Source organism: Neomonachus schauinslandi, chromosome 14, assembly GCF_002201575.2.
Source record: "Neomonachus schauinslandi chromosome 14, ASM220157v2, whole genome shotgun sequence".
NCBI lineage: Eukaryota > Metazoa > Chordata > Mammalia > Carnivora > Phocidae > Neomonachus > Neomonachus schauinslandi.
Genome location: NC_058416.1, coordinates 90,208,057 through 90,221,153, shown reverse-complemented (window position 1 = coordinate 90,221,153; position 13,097 = coordinate 90,208,057).

Genomic DNA, 13,097 nt, shown 5'->3' with positions numbered 1-13,097 from the left:
GCCACCCTCTCCCTCTGCTAGTGACAGTGAGAAATGTCTCCAGACAGTGCCAAACATCCCCCCTACCCCTGCGGTCCGAAGTTACCCACTTGGTCAGAATATGAGAAAATTTGTAGTCTCGTACATTTCTGGCAGACAGGATAGAAATATCTATCCAAAGGCTTAGGACGTACATCCTTTTTTATGTAGCAATAAACTCATAGTATTTATCCTAAGGAAAATATCTGTGCCCTAAGATTTTATCTACTATAATAATCACAGCCTTGTTTATAATTGCAAACAATTACAAATCGTAATCTCCAACAGCAGGGATTGGGTGGTTGTTAAAGAAGGTCATGTAATTTCTGGAATCTCTATAACTGCGACAACCATGACAAAATGTGCACAAAATGTCCAGCCATAAAACAGTAGTGAGCATGTGTGGGAGAAGAATGGGGTACAAATGGGCATAGACAAACTCCGCTAGGACAATTAGCAAACCATTTGGCCGGATGGCAGATGATGGTTATATCTAGTGCCGTAACAAACCCCAGACTTATAGCTGAAAGCAACACTGACTGTCTCCTTGTTTCTGTGAGTCAGGAATTTAGGAGCAGCTGAGCTGGGTGGTTCTGGCTCAGGATATCTCAGGAGGTTGCCATGAAGACATTGGCTGGTGCTGTGTCATCTGAAGGCTCATCTAGGGCTGGAGGATCCACTCCTAAAATGGCTCATGTGCATCCTTGTTGGGAGGAGGCCTCAGTTCCCAGCCCCCTGGTCCTTTCCGTGGGGCTTCTTGAGGATTCATTCAAAGCGGGTGTTCCAAGAAGGTGAGAGCCAGGGGCAGTGTGATGTCTGTGGAGATCCAGCCAGGGCAGTCACACACCGTAACTTCTGCCCCCTTCCAGTCATTTGAGGTTGTGACTGTGCACATCTGGCATTTGAGGGGAGGATGTGATGGGGAGGTCAGACAAGGATGGCACAGATGGCATCTAAGTCTTCAAGGGAGAGCTCACCAGGAACACAAAGGAAGAGCCTCTCTTTCCAAAAACGTGAGATAGTATATGCAAAAGCGTGGGGTTGAAAAGAGCCTGATAAACCCATGGGGCTGTTTTTGGAGCATTTGAAACTCAGAATATGTGGAATAGAGGTGGGGGAGGCGGTGTGGTGCGAGAGGAGGCTCACATGAGGGGTTAGGCATTGTCCAGAAGGCCTCAGAAAGCCATAAATGATTTTCAGCAGGAAAAGAACACAATCAGGGCATACTTTAATAACATGACCCTGCAGACTGTGGGGCCAGGGGAGGAAGCAAGGAACATAATCGAGAGAGCCCTGTGATACCCGTCAGAGAGAAACAGCATGGACCCCAGCCTCGGCAGTGGCATGCAGGGGAGAAGAAGAGAGAACACTTCATGTTCAGCATGATGGATCAGTGGAGTTCCACGACTGATTCTACGTGGGGCTGAGGGAGGGCTCGCACTGGGGGAGACTTCCAAGTCCGTGAGCAGCTGGGGAATGGTCAAGGACATTAATAGATATGAGACGGGACAGAGAAAGAGAATGAGGGTGTATGTATCTTGTGACATTACAGAAAAATTAAAGTTTAATTGTCCAAAGAAGATGCCCAACAGGCAGCTGGGAATTCAGTGTGGGTCTCAGGAGTGATTTCTTGGGTAGACATGGTTGCTGGTTGAAGTGGTCGTGTTGCCAATGTGCCAAGGAGAATACGTGGAATTGAAGAAGGACTACATTCCTAGAGGATACAGTTAAGAGGCAGGAAGAGAAACAGAAACCCACAGATTAATACTGAAGACAAATCATAAAAGGAGAAGAAACCAAAACATATGGTCACAAAACAACTGGATCACAGGCTCAGGAGGAAGGAAGTGAATGATGTCAAATATTACAGAGAAATAAGACAGATGAGAAATTCAACACATCCTTGAGATTTGCAATTAGCAGGCCACTCTCAACGTACTGGAAACGGGTTTCACAGATTGATGGGAAAAAGATACATTGCAGCTGGCTGAACAATGGAAAATCTATTTAGGATTGGCAGACAAAGATGTTCAACAGAAACCCTGGATCCTAACAATTAAGGATAAATGATTATTTGTACCCTATGACCCATTAATGAAGGAACTTTCTACTCATCAGAAGATTTAACATTAGACAGACGTAGAGATTAATGACAAAATGAGCAATCAAACTTTAATACTTGTAGTGGGGACAATGGAATGTCGTTGCTCCTCGAGGGAATTCGAGTATTGATGCAAATTGATGCCACTCACAGATGGGAAAAGCACAAGAGGAAAGAGCTAGCATTTATTGAATAATTCTTATGAGCCAGAAATGTTACATACCTTGTTTCCCTTGACTCATCCTTGTCACTCCAGGCTCCACGGGTTCCTGAGAAAAATACAGCCATGGACATCGATGCTCAAATGTATTGGCTTTGAGCTTTCCTCTTACTTATCACTACCTCTCTGCCTGGGTGTCATCTCTCAGGAAGGCTTGGAGACATCATTCCATGGAAACCCCGTCTCCAAACAGCTCAAGCAAAACGGCAACTCGCTGGTTCACATTATAAAGCTGCTCGAAGTGTAGGAACGGCTGCCGTGTTGAGACCAGCTGGAGCCAGTCTCTCAGATTCGCGCAGGGTTCTCTCTTTCTCTCTCTAAATGTTGGCTTAATTCTTTCAGTTGTTTTCTACTTGCAAATTCTCAGGGAGGTTATCGGCCCCTGAGTTCCACATTCACCCACTGGACCGGTCACTGCTGCCAAGGGAAGAGCTAGTACGGTGGGTCCAGTAGAGACCACAAGCCCAGTCCTGTGTCTGGGGGTTTGCAGCGAGGTGCTGGGAAGACACATCTGGGAAGACCGTCCCTGCAAACAGCTTCCCAACTCTACCATCAGAGGTGTGCTCAGAAAACCTTCCTCGCCAGTTCTGCCCCCCTCACCACACAAACCAACCTGCGCGAATAGATGCTCGTATCTCAAACATCCCCTGCCAGTGGTCAAATCTATTGTAAGAGACAGAGGTTTCAGCCGTCTGGGGGCACCAGACACTCTGCCCTTTATATACTGTGCTTTGCAAGACTGGAGCTTTAATCATGTGAGTTTGGTGGGGTGGAAGTCAGGAGGAGGAAACAGAACTTGGTCTATTATCCTGTTCATCTGACGCTGGAATCAATAATCCTGAGCCTAAATCCCTTCAGTTGGGAGAAGTCAAGGTTGCGCCTGAAGTATGTGGTTGATGGTCTGTGGTGGAGCAGCAGAACGAGTGGGCGCTGGGTGCGTCTTGACTTTGCCACGGTCTCGATGTGCAACTTTGAGTCATGGAAGCATTTGTGTCTTGATTTCTTCATCTGCACAGTGAGGAGGCTCCCAGAATTTTTCAGTGTTTATCTTCTTGGACGTTCTTGACTGCTCTCAGGCACACGGCTGCTCATTCTTCCCTTCAACAGAGCAGGTGCACAGGGCTTGTGCTGTGTTTTGATGCCCACAGGTCATCTTCTTTCAATGATGTCTCTATGGTTTTCCTCGGTGAAATAGCCCTACCCTCCCTCCCACCCAGTACATGTGGTTTGGGTGGGTTCAACACCTCCGCGCAGCTCAAATCTAATTCAGCTGGACCGTCCCCAAACTCTAGTGACAGGAATTAGCAGAGGGCCTGTGGCCTTATTTGAGATGCCAGTCAGACTGGGAACCATTGTTGGAACAATCAGAAAGAAGGAGTCAGCAGAGATGTCAACACTGAGGAAAGCTGAGTTGGGAAGACGGAGAGAGGCTAGGGCCATTTGACCACCTGGATCCAGCCATTCCTGAAGGATCTACTTGAAAATTGTCAGTTACTTGGGTCCACGAATGACCCAGGAGCCAGGGTGAGTTGGTTTCTTCAACTTGCACGTTAATGGGTCAAAACTAATACAGGACAGGAACCATTTGTGGCTTCTGAATCCTGACAGCCCAGCCCAGGGCCTGGCAGACTGTAGGTGTCTAATGAGTGTTTACGGAGCTGAGCTGCAATGAACAAAGGGCTACTTTGCTCCTAGCAAGTGTTCTGGTAACTACTGTTGCTTACCAAACCACCCAAACTTAGTGGCACAAAAGAACAACATTTTTAAAATTTTAGGTCACAGCAGGGAGGGGTTTTCTCTCCTTCGCCCGAACTGGGAACTCCGTTGGGGAGCCTTGAAACAGGGGGTGACCAGCTGGCTGGGGACTGGCATTTATCTGAAGACTCCTATACTCAACACGTTTGGGGGGCTCTACTAAGGGCTTGAGACCAGAACTGTTCGCTGGGTCACGGACACATGGCCTCTCTCTGTGGCTCTGCAGCCCCCACCCTGGGGTAGTCAGACTTCTTCCATGCACCCCAAGGCTCTATGAACAAGGGATCCAGCACCAGGTGACCTACCTTCTCTGACCTAGCTCGGAAGGCACAGGGCATCACCTTTCTGTGGGTCCCTTGTGAGGCACAAGCCCGTTTAGATTCTCGGGAAGGGGACAGAGACCCACCCCCGGATGGGGCAGTGTTGAGATGGTGTTGGGAAGAGCTCACGGCTGGGAGGCATGGATGCGACCATCTTTGGGAACTACAGTGTGCCACACTTAGCTCGTGAAAGGACATTGATTTGGTCAGTGGTGGGGAGAGGTTGACATTATTGGATAAATTAAATGATCGGAATTAACAATGGATTATTTATTACTTATTCGCACTAGTTCACATGGTCTCGGTTTCCCTGCCCAGCCTGAAGGCATAGTGTGGTGGACAAGGGTGCCCTGGAGGAGGAAGGGCAAAGGGCACACCCTCACTGGTCTTGGAAGGCGATTGGGGGCCTGCACTTTCTGCCACAAGGTCAGGTGATTGTAGGCACGGGCTGGGGCTGGACTCCGGAGCGGCCCCAGCGCTCCAGCTCAGGTGAGCAGCTCGCCTTCCTGCCACCACGCACAAGTTGTATAAACACCCAGCAACACCATTTTAAAACAGCAAGTCTGACACTCAACTTGAACTTGGAGGTGCAACAGCTCACAAAGAGAACCTGAAAATCTGGCACGACTGGTTTATACCCCAGTCAGCACTTTTTGCTAAGTGTGTGCAGCAGCACGAAAAATTAACAGACCTTACACCTGCAGATACCTCATCGTGGAAAATTTGCGATTATATAAGGTGTCTTGTGGGTTTTTTGTTTGTTCATTTCGGTTTTTCCCCCCAAGCCTTGGAATCTCTATGCAGAAAAGAAAAACTTTCAGAACAACAACAACAACAAAAAAGCAAGTTATTTTAAACTCCAGGATGAATAATGTTGATTTGTAGGAATTGTTTCTCTGACTTCTGGGTTATTGATGTTCTTAGAGGTCTAATGCGAGCATCATACCAACAAGACTTTCGCTTATGAGTCCGATCCCCATGGAGATCATTTAGTATTGTGCTAAGAAAATCTGTTTCTGGCCTTGACCCTGCAGAAACAGCATAAATTATGTGGATAGTCAAATAGGGAAACTGGACAAGGAAAAACACCACATTTAAAGAACACATTTCTGCTCCTGTAGAAAAGAATAACTAATGATCGCTCTGTGCTTGATGCCCTGTGCCAGGATGCTAGGTGCCACGTGCATGCTGCATGTGGGTATCCTGAATCAAGCCGAGGTCAGCCCAACACGTTAGGTGATAGCGTACTCTACAGTTTTGAAGATAAGGAAACGGAGGCTCAGAGAGGTTAGGCACCTTGGCCAAGGTCACACAGCTGTCGTCCAAATCCAAGCAGAGGCTTCCCTGTAACCCGTTCTACTGCGCTGCCTCAGAACGGCGCTGGGTGGACAGAGGAACTGGGTAATTATCAGTGTGGCGAGTTTCCCACTAACGAACCCCGGTCGGGGAAGAAAAATGTTCTAGAATGCCTGGTTATCCTGCATTGTTCTGGGCAGTGAGAATACGCAGCGAACAAAGCGGACAGAACTATTGCTCTCAGAGAGCTCACTCACACTCCAGGTGGGGGAGAACGCCATTAAGCCAACATAGTATTTAGTGTCTCGTGAACAGGATTTTATTTTAGTATTTAGTATATAGCATTTCACTGTTGACAAGCAATGTGACACCCAACAGAGGGTGAGGATAGAAAGCTATTATGTCCAGGGAAGGAATCTGCCATAGAGTGGTATTTAGCAGAGACCAGAATGATCCACATAGGTATCCAAAGGAGGGGTGCTCGGGCGGAGGGAACGGTCTGTGCAAAGGCCCTGTGTCAGGAGCGATGCCGGTGAGCTGGAGGAGGCAGTGTAGGTGGCTGAAACAGGAGAGGAGCAGGGGCAAGGTGGGCAGCTCACAACACCCTTGCAGAGCATCGTGGGGACCTGAGACTCTCACTGAGCGATGTGGGACCTAGAGTGACAAGAGCTCATTTGTGTTTCTCCAGTATTTCTTCAGCCAGGCTGGATGCAGGAGCCCGGCTAGCGGAGCGAGTTAGAGGACGGATGAAAGATGACCCTCTGGGAGGGAGGGCTCACCTGGACCTGGACTAGCGTAAAACCCTGGGGTTCACGTGGACACGAAGGGTTTTCCTGGAACGTGAGAAATGAGCGGGAGGAGGAACAAGGATGGCAGCCTGACTTCGTCTCAAGTCTGTCTCCCGGTGTTGCCTCCTCCAGAGCTCCAGACCATGTCGTGGGCCCCACGGCCAGCAACGTCTGCGCTTTGCAATCTATGCTCCAGACAACCAAAGACACATGGCTTTCCCCTCTCGCTTCAGGTGCAAAGGTCCTGGGGCAGGGCTGTGATTGGTCTTAGGTGCCCCTCTAGACCCGTGGTGGGGGTACTCCCGTGGGGGGGGTGCACAGTCTTACAGAGGAAACACAGCAGAGCCAGATGTGGTAACAAGGGACACAGTTGGAGAATCTGCCAGTTACTAATAAGGGAATAAGCCAGTTACTAATCCGCTCCAGGTGGGTGCATGTGTGACAAATTCCAGTTTTGCTAGGGTGATAATTTTAGCCAAACTGTAATTTTTTGAAGGCCAATGTTGGGGAAAAATTTTTGAAATATTTGATAAATATGTGTGCTTTAAATGCAGATTTTTCATGACAGGTTTTCTACAAATTAATTTCCAAAGCAGTCCTAGTACAGAAATGCCAGAATAAAAGAAAAAGGCAAGAAAAAGAAGCCCCAGTGACTTGAGTTTTAGTTTATTTAAAGCATGGAAATGAGTCACTGCTACACGTGGACAGTCCCCGTCTTACACCTGGACTTCCTACTTCTAATTTAATCTGCACGCCAGGGTCTTTAAAAGGCCACAAGCGTTGAGTCTATGACTTCCCCCTTTCTGGCTCTCATTTTCTCAAATCCAGCCTGAGGGATTGCACTGGGGGCAGGGATGGCTTGATGTCCCCCCTTCCCCCCCAGACTCTCTGCTTTAACCGGGCGCTGCCGTGGTCCGCGGCGTTGGTACGAGTCCATACTTCTTCCAAACTCACTCGTCTTTAAAAGGCACGTAAAATTACCTCCTCCTGGAGCAGGACGCCGGGGGTCTCTCTCATGCAGCCCTGCAAGGACCCCCCAAGGGAACCAGGGTCGTGCCTTTCCTGGAGAGACCATTTAATCCCGCAGAGCAGGAGGAAGAGGATGTGGGAACGCGGAGGAGGCCGTCGGCAGCGCCCTGTTGGGAAACATTCACTTGGATAACCAATACGGGTGCATAAGCTCATTTAAAAATATAACTTGACTAATTCAAACGTGACAACTTGTGTTCTTTGGTGACAGTAAGATGTGTCAATCATTGATTCTTTATACTTTGGGGAAACAGGTGTCTTGCGCTGCCATCTTCTCACCACTAGGGGTCGCTGCAGGCCCATGGATGCTGCCTTGATGCCCCCCCCCCCCCCGCCCCAGGACCACAGTCCTGCGCCAACTTGTCTCCCTGGCTGTGCAAGAGGGAATGTTCCAGAAAGTCCTGTCTCCAGGTGCCGCTTTTCAGCCTTTTTGATGCCTTGACATCATAATGAAAACACTGATCCGGTGCCACCTATTTTTTACTATTTGGAAGCAACAATTTAAAATGATCTTTTTGGGATGCCTGGGTGGCTCAGTTGGTTAAGTGCCTGCCTTCGGCTCAGGTCATGATCTCAGGGTCCTGGGATCGAGCCCCGCATCGGGCTCCCTGATCCCCGGGAAGCCTGCTTCTCCCTCCCCCTCTGCCGCTCCTCCTGCCTGTGCTCACGCGCGCGCTCTCTCTCTCTCTCTCTCTTGCTCACTCGCTCTCTGTCAAATGAATAAATAAAATCTTTAGAAAAACAAATAAAATGATTTTTTCAACCATCCCTCCAACCATACAGTGCCTCCCTGCCAGCGTATCCACGTTCAGACTCAAAGCTCACTAAACGGTCACAGGTCACTACTGTGGAAACAGATTTCTCTCTTGTGATGAGTTACAACTCGATTTACAAACAATTGATCCTATTTAGTCACATTGGGTTACTGCCCGTGGATCAAGTTAGCACCAAGCAAAGACCTTTGATAAAACGAAAAACTGGCATTGAAGAATTGTTAGAAATAATGCTTTCGAAAGACTTTTGGGATGATGTGGAGATGGGGGCCCTCCATTCTGCTTTGGACCAATACATCCGGGGGGAGAGGAGGGGGCGCAAGGAGGTCTCCCCTCCCCCATCATTAGAATCTATGTTGTCGGGGGAAGTTCGCTTCCGGGAAGAAATTGGAGTGTACACATGGTTTATGCGCTGGACGGGGAGGACTTTCATTAGGAGGAAAAACAGAGTTCTCCCCAGCCAGAAGTATTCCCAGCCCTATTATTTCCATTTGTTTATTCCCCAAAGCATCCTTAAATCATTTCCAAATTAGGCCATTGAGAATGTCCTCAGATTTCAGCTTTGAAGCTGTTTCGCATTCACATGGTTTACAACAACCCTCTTTGATGTTGGCAAACTCCACAAACTGCCGGCAAAGCCTTTCCCTCCGTGGCTGCGCAGACCCCTCCAGGGCTGGATCAGCTCCCCGGGTGTGACTGTCAGAAACGCTCTTTCTGGGCAGGGCTGGGGGCCACCTTCTCAGTGGTAACACTGGGAGGTGCACGTGTGTGTCTGACTCAGGGCCTTGCTCACTCATCCCCTGACAGAGGCGTCTGTGTGGTCAGAGACCAGCCCTCCCCGGCCACGAGAAACACCTGTTTTCAGGGACTCAAGAAACCAAACCATCTGGGTGCTTAGTTAGAAAAGCAAATGGGTTGGGGCGCCTGGGTGGCTCAGTCGTTAAGCGTCTGCCTTTGGCTCGGGTCATGATCCCAGGATCCTGGGATCGAGCCCCGCATCGGGTTCCCTGCTCAGCGGGAAGCCTGCTTCTCCCTCTCCCACTCCCCCTGCTTGTGTTCCCTCTCTCGCTGTCAATCTCTCTGTCAAATAAATAAATAAAATCTTTAAAAAAAAAAAAGAAAAGAGAAGCAAATGGGTTCTTTCGACGCATCAGTCTTATGTGATGGTGTTTGGGGCCCAGGAAGCTCCAGGTTTCTCTCCTTTGTGGTCAGCGCTCTTGAGGACTGAAGCAGGGTTTGGGTCTTTCTCTGGATTGAGACCTTCAGCCCAACCCCGCCCCCCCCAGATGTTGATGGCCCAGCCTCAGGAAAGGAAGGCGCAGGTCCTGCAAGGTGCTGGCTCCTGATCACTGCAGAAGAGCAGACAGCTGTCAAACAGATTTCCCGAACCGGCCTGGACTGCAGTGTCCATCGACCCCACCATCCCGTGTTCTCTGCCCCCGAGAATAGCGCAGCCCAGGGCCCGGCACGCACAGACGCCAGACAACCCATTGCTATTGGGTGGGTAATGACCAGGGGTGTTTGTGGGCCGGGATAGAGAGACCAGAAATTAGAGAGGAAGGTGGGAGCAGGCCCAGCCCGTGGAGGGCCAGGAAGAGCCAGCCCCCCGGGCACCTGGGGTGGGTGACTGTTAGCTCAGCAGCCTCCCAGCTACCCGCGTGGCCCGGTGAAGGCAGGATGGAGGGCCCCCTTAGGGGGAGGAGAGCCGGCCATGCCCCCGCCTCTTGGGCACAATAGGACCTTCAGGAACTCTGCTAAAAATATGAATCAGCTCACAGGACATGACGTCCTGCTCTGGCTTCCTGATTCCCTTCTCCCCACCCAAACTGGCAAGGCCTTGCCCCTGTGTCTCCGGCCAGTACCTGTGACCTCACCTCCTCCCACTGGCCCCCCGGCTCCCTCAGCTTCAGCCAAGGCTTCTTTCTGACCCAGCAGCTTTGACACCCCTCGCACGTGCTGTCCCCTCCACTGGCACGTTTATGACTCAGTTCGCACAGAGGGTCCTTCTTTTCAGTAAGGTCCTGCTTTTAAGGCCACCTTCTCCGAGAAGCCTTGCCAGATCTCTCTCAAGGTAAACATGATCCTGTCCGAGTTTCTTCTAGGGTCTTTCTAAAAGTATCACGTTCTTTATTTGCCCTGTCCCTGTGAGAATACAAGCTCCGTGGTGGCACGTCCCCTTGCTAGGTCTCCAATGCCCGGCCAGGAGCAGGTATGTCATAGGTACGCTTTGTGTGCAGTAAGGGATCGTACAGATCCCTCCCCACTGAGTACCCAGCCCGGGAGGACCACACTTCTCTCAGGAAGGCCAGGGCCTGTGGTTCGGCTGTGTGTCTTGTAGGGAGAAGGGGGATTCAGCAAACAGCTAGCCGCCCCATCCCAGGCTCCAATGAAGGACAAGTGTACACAAAGCCCAGGAGAACCTTCTGCAGGGGAGGCCTGCAGCTTCTCCCCCAGCCCCATGGAATGCTCACCCCCGACTGAGGAAGGCTAGAGATGGGAATGCAAGATTCATTCGAGGAGGTAAGGCATAGAGCTTCAAAGAGGACCATGTAGGGTCTGTTGAACTTTGGCACGGACCCACAAATCAGTAAATTAAGGCAAACGGGGCATGATACTATCGACCTGTTCCTCTGGGTTTGCCGAGGGGTCACCCGGAGATGCCATGGGTTACTTGGGAGGCTGACAGGCTGGGTTCTTAGCGTCCCTCCGAGCAGAAGGAGGTTTCTTCTATTTTAAAAGCAAGGGCAGTTGCCACTGCAAACTGTTTGCGGCAAGCTTGAGCTTTCTCCCTGCTGTTATTGGAGGCACTGGAGGAGAACGGCTAGTCGTAAATACTGCCCCAGCTTTCAGCACCTAAACGCCCCTTCTCCAGCACCCATGGTATCATCCCCTTCCACACTGAGGTCCAGCAGGCTCCTTGCCACCTCGACCAGCTCCCGGACAAAGCCGGCACCCCGGCCCCTTGCTCCAGAGCCCTACGTGAAAGCGTAATCCACACAGCACAAACACTTAGTACTATTTAATTACTGACAAAATTAGGCTTACACACTGATTTAGGGCCCTGCAGATGAAACACATATTCTTGCAGGAAAGCAGATTTCTTACAATTAATTTGAGAGAAACAAGGCAGGTGCTTCGGATGGGATGTCGTCCCAGAGGCACGGGGTGCAGCTGGGGACCTGGCAGGCCTGGGACGCTTCTCCGGGGCTTCGAAGGCTCAGCTCTCCCCACCATTAGTTGTGCTAATTACCCAAAGAAGATTAGACGTGTTAGCTGGAAGAGCGCCCTGGAGAAGCCATTCTCGCATCTTATTTTAGCCACTGATCAGGTTTCTGGAGCTGTAGCTTCCCCAAAGGCTTCCACACCAAAGAGCAGAAAAAACTTTGCTTAGCCAACTATGCACAAAGGGAAATAGTTGCACATCCTGGGCAGGAGCTAGAAGCTGTCAGCCAACTTTCATCCTAAGGACACAGAGAAATCTTTTGCCATGACAGCCCTCCTCCAGCCCCTCCCCAAAAAGGGGCATCTGATGATTGCAATTCTGGGGGAAAACAATCTTAATTTGATTTGGGAATATAAAGTGATTGTTTTCAATAAAGAACAGAGACCATGAATTCTAGTCTATAAATTTGAGAAATGCTAAAAAAAATTTTCACATTAAGACTGACTGTGGCAACCTGGAGTTGGCGTTTAGTACAGACTTCCCCACTTTGGAGATGAAGGGCATAATGAACTAGGCCAGGGGTCCCAGGACAAGCCGCATCAGCTTCACCAGGAGCCTGTTAATGCAGAGTCTTAAGGACCATCCAGACCTGCCTAATCCGAGGCTTTGGGGGTGGGCTCCGTGCTCGGCAGGCGGGGGTTTTTAACAAAGCTTCCTGAGTGATGTTAATATTTTCTCAAGTTTCAGAAGTGCTAAAATACATAATCTCTTATGCTCTTTGCTGCATTAACTCTCTGTAATTTTATAGGAGACCCAAAGAGAAGAGGCCGAAGTTTAAGAAGTAAACAAAAGGAAAACAGAAAGATGGACATACATTGGGAAGAGTAAATGCAGAATAAAGGAGAATTGCACATCTCAAGGAGAGTGGAAGCCAGAGACAGTCTTTTGTAGAACCACACTTGCTTGTCTGATCTTCCTTGAAACTTTGAAAGCTAAAAACTCTTAAAGCTCTGGTATATTTTTGCAACCATGGGCATCTGGAATAAAACATCTGTTGCTCTCTTAGCCGGATGGTAATGACCCATTTTTACCTACTGGGTAAATTCACCTCATTTGATTTGGTGGTTGTTGTTTTACAATATTTTTAAAATATTCAGAATGCTTCCGCTCTCTCTGATTTTGATCTGGTTAATTCAAAGGCTCACATGGAGCCAGAGAGTCCTTGGATTAAAATCACAGGATGATGCTTAGTGATCTCCGTTTCTGGGTTGTCTTAATTAGGGATTCAGGAAGGTATAAAGCAAGAACCTTTTCTTTTTTCTTCTCAAGGCCACTTGGCCCTCCACCGGCCCTTTCCCAGTTCCAGAGGGGCCAGTGGGGGGCAAGATGGAATTCTTTCAGGATCCCTGACTTGGTGGCCATTCCGGGATCGGGGCTGGGGGCCGGGACCGCGTGGTCGGGGAAGCCCAGTGCGGGCTGAGGGACCCTGCGCGGCGACCTTTGTGTCCACTGGCCGGGGGACTCGCCCTTCGCCGGAGGTCTAGGGAGGAAGGGAAGGCAAATGGCCGGCTCGCCACCTGTTGGGGGTGGGCAGCTAGGTCGGGCCGCTCTGGCCTGCCGGGTTTCCAGCCGCC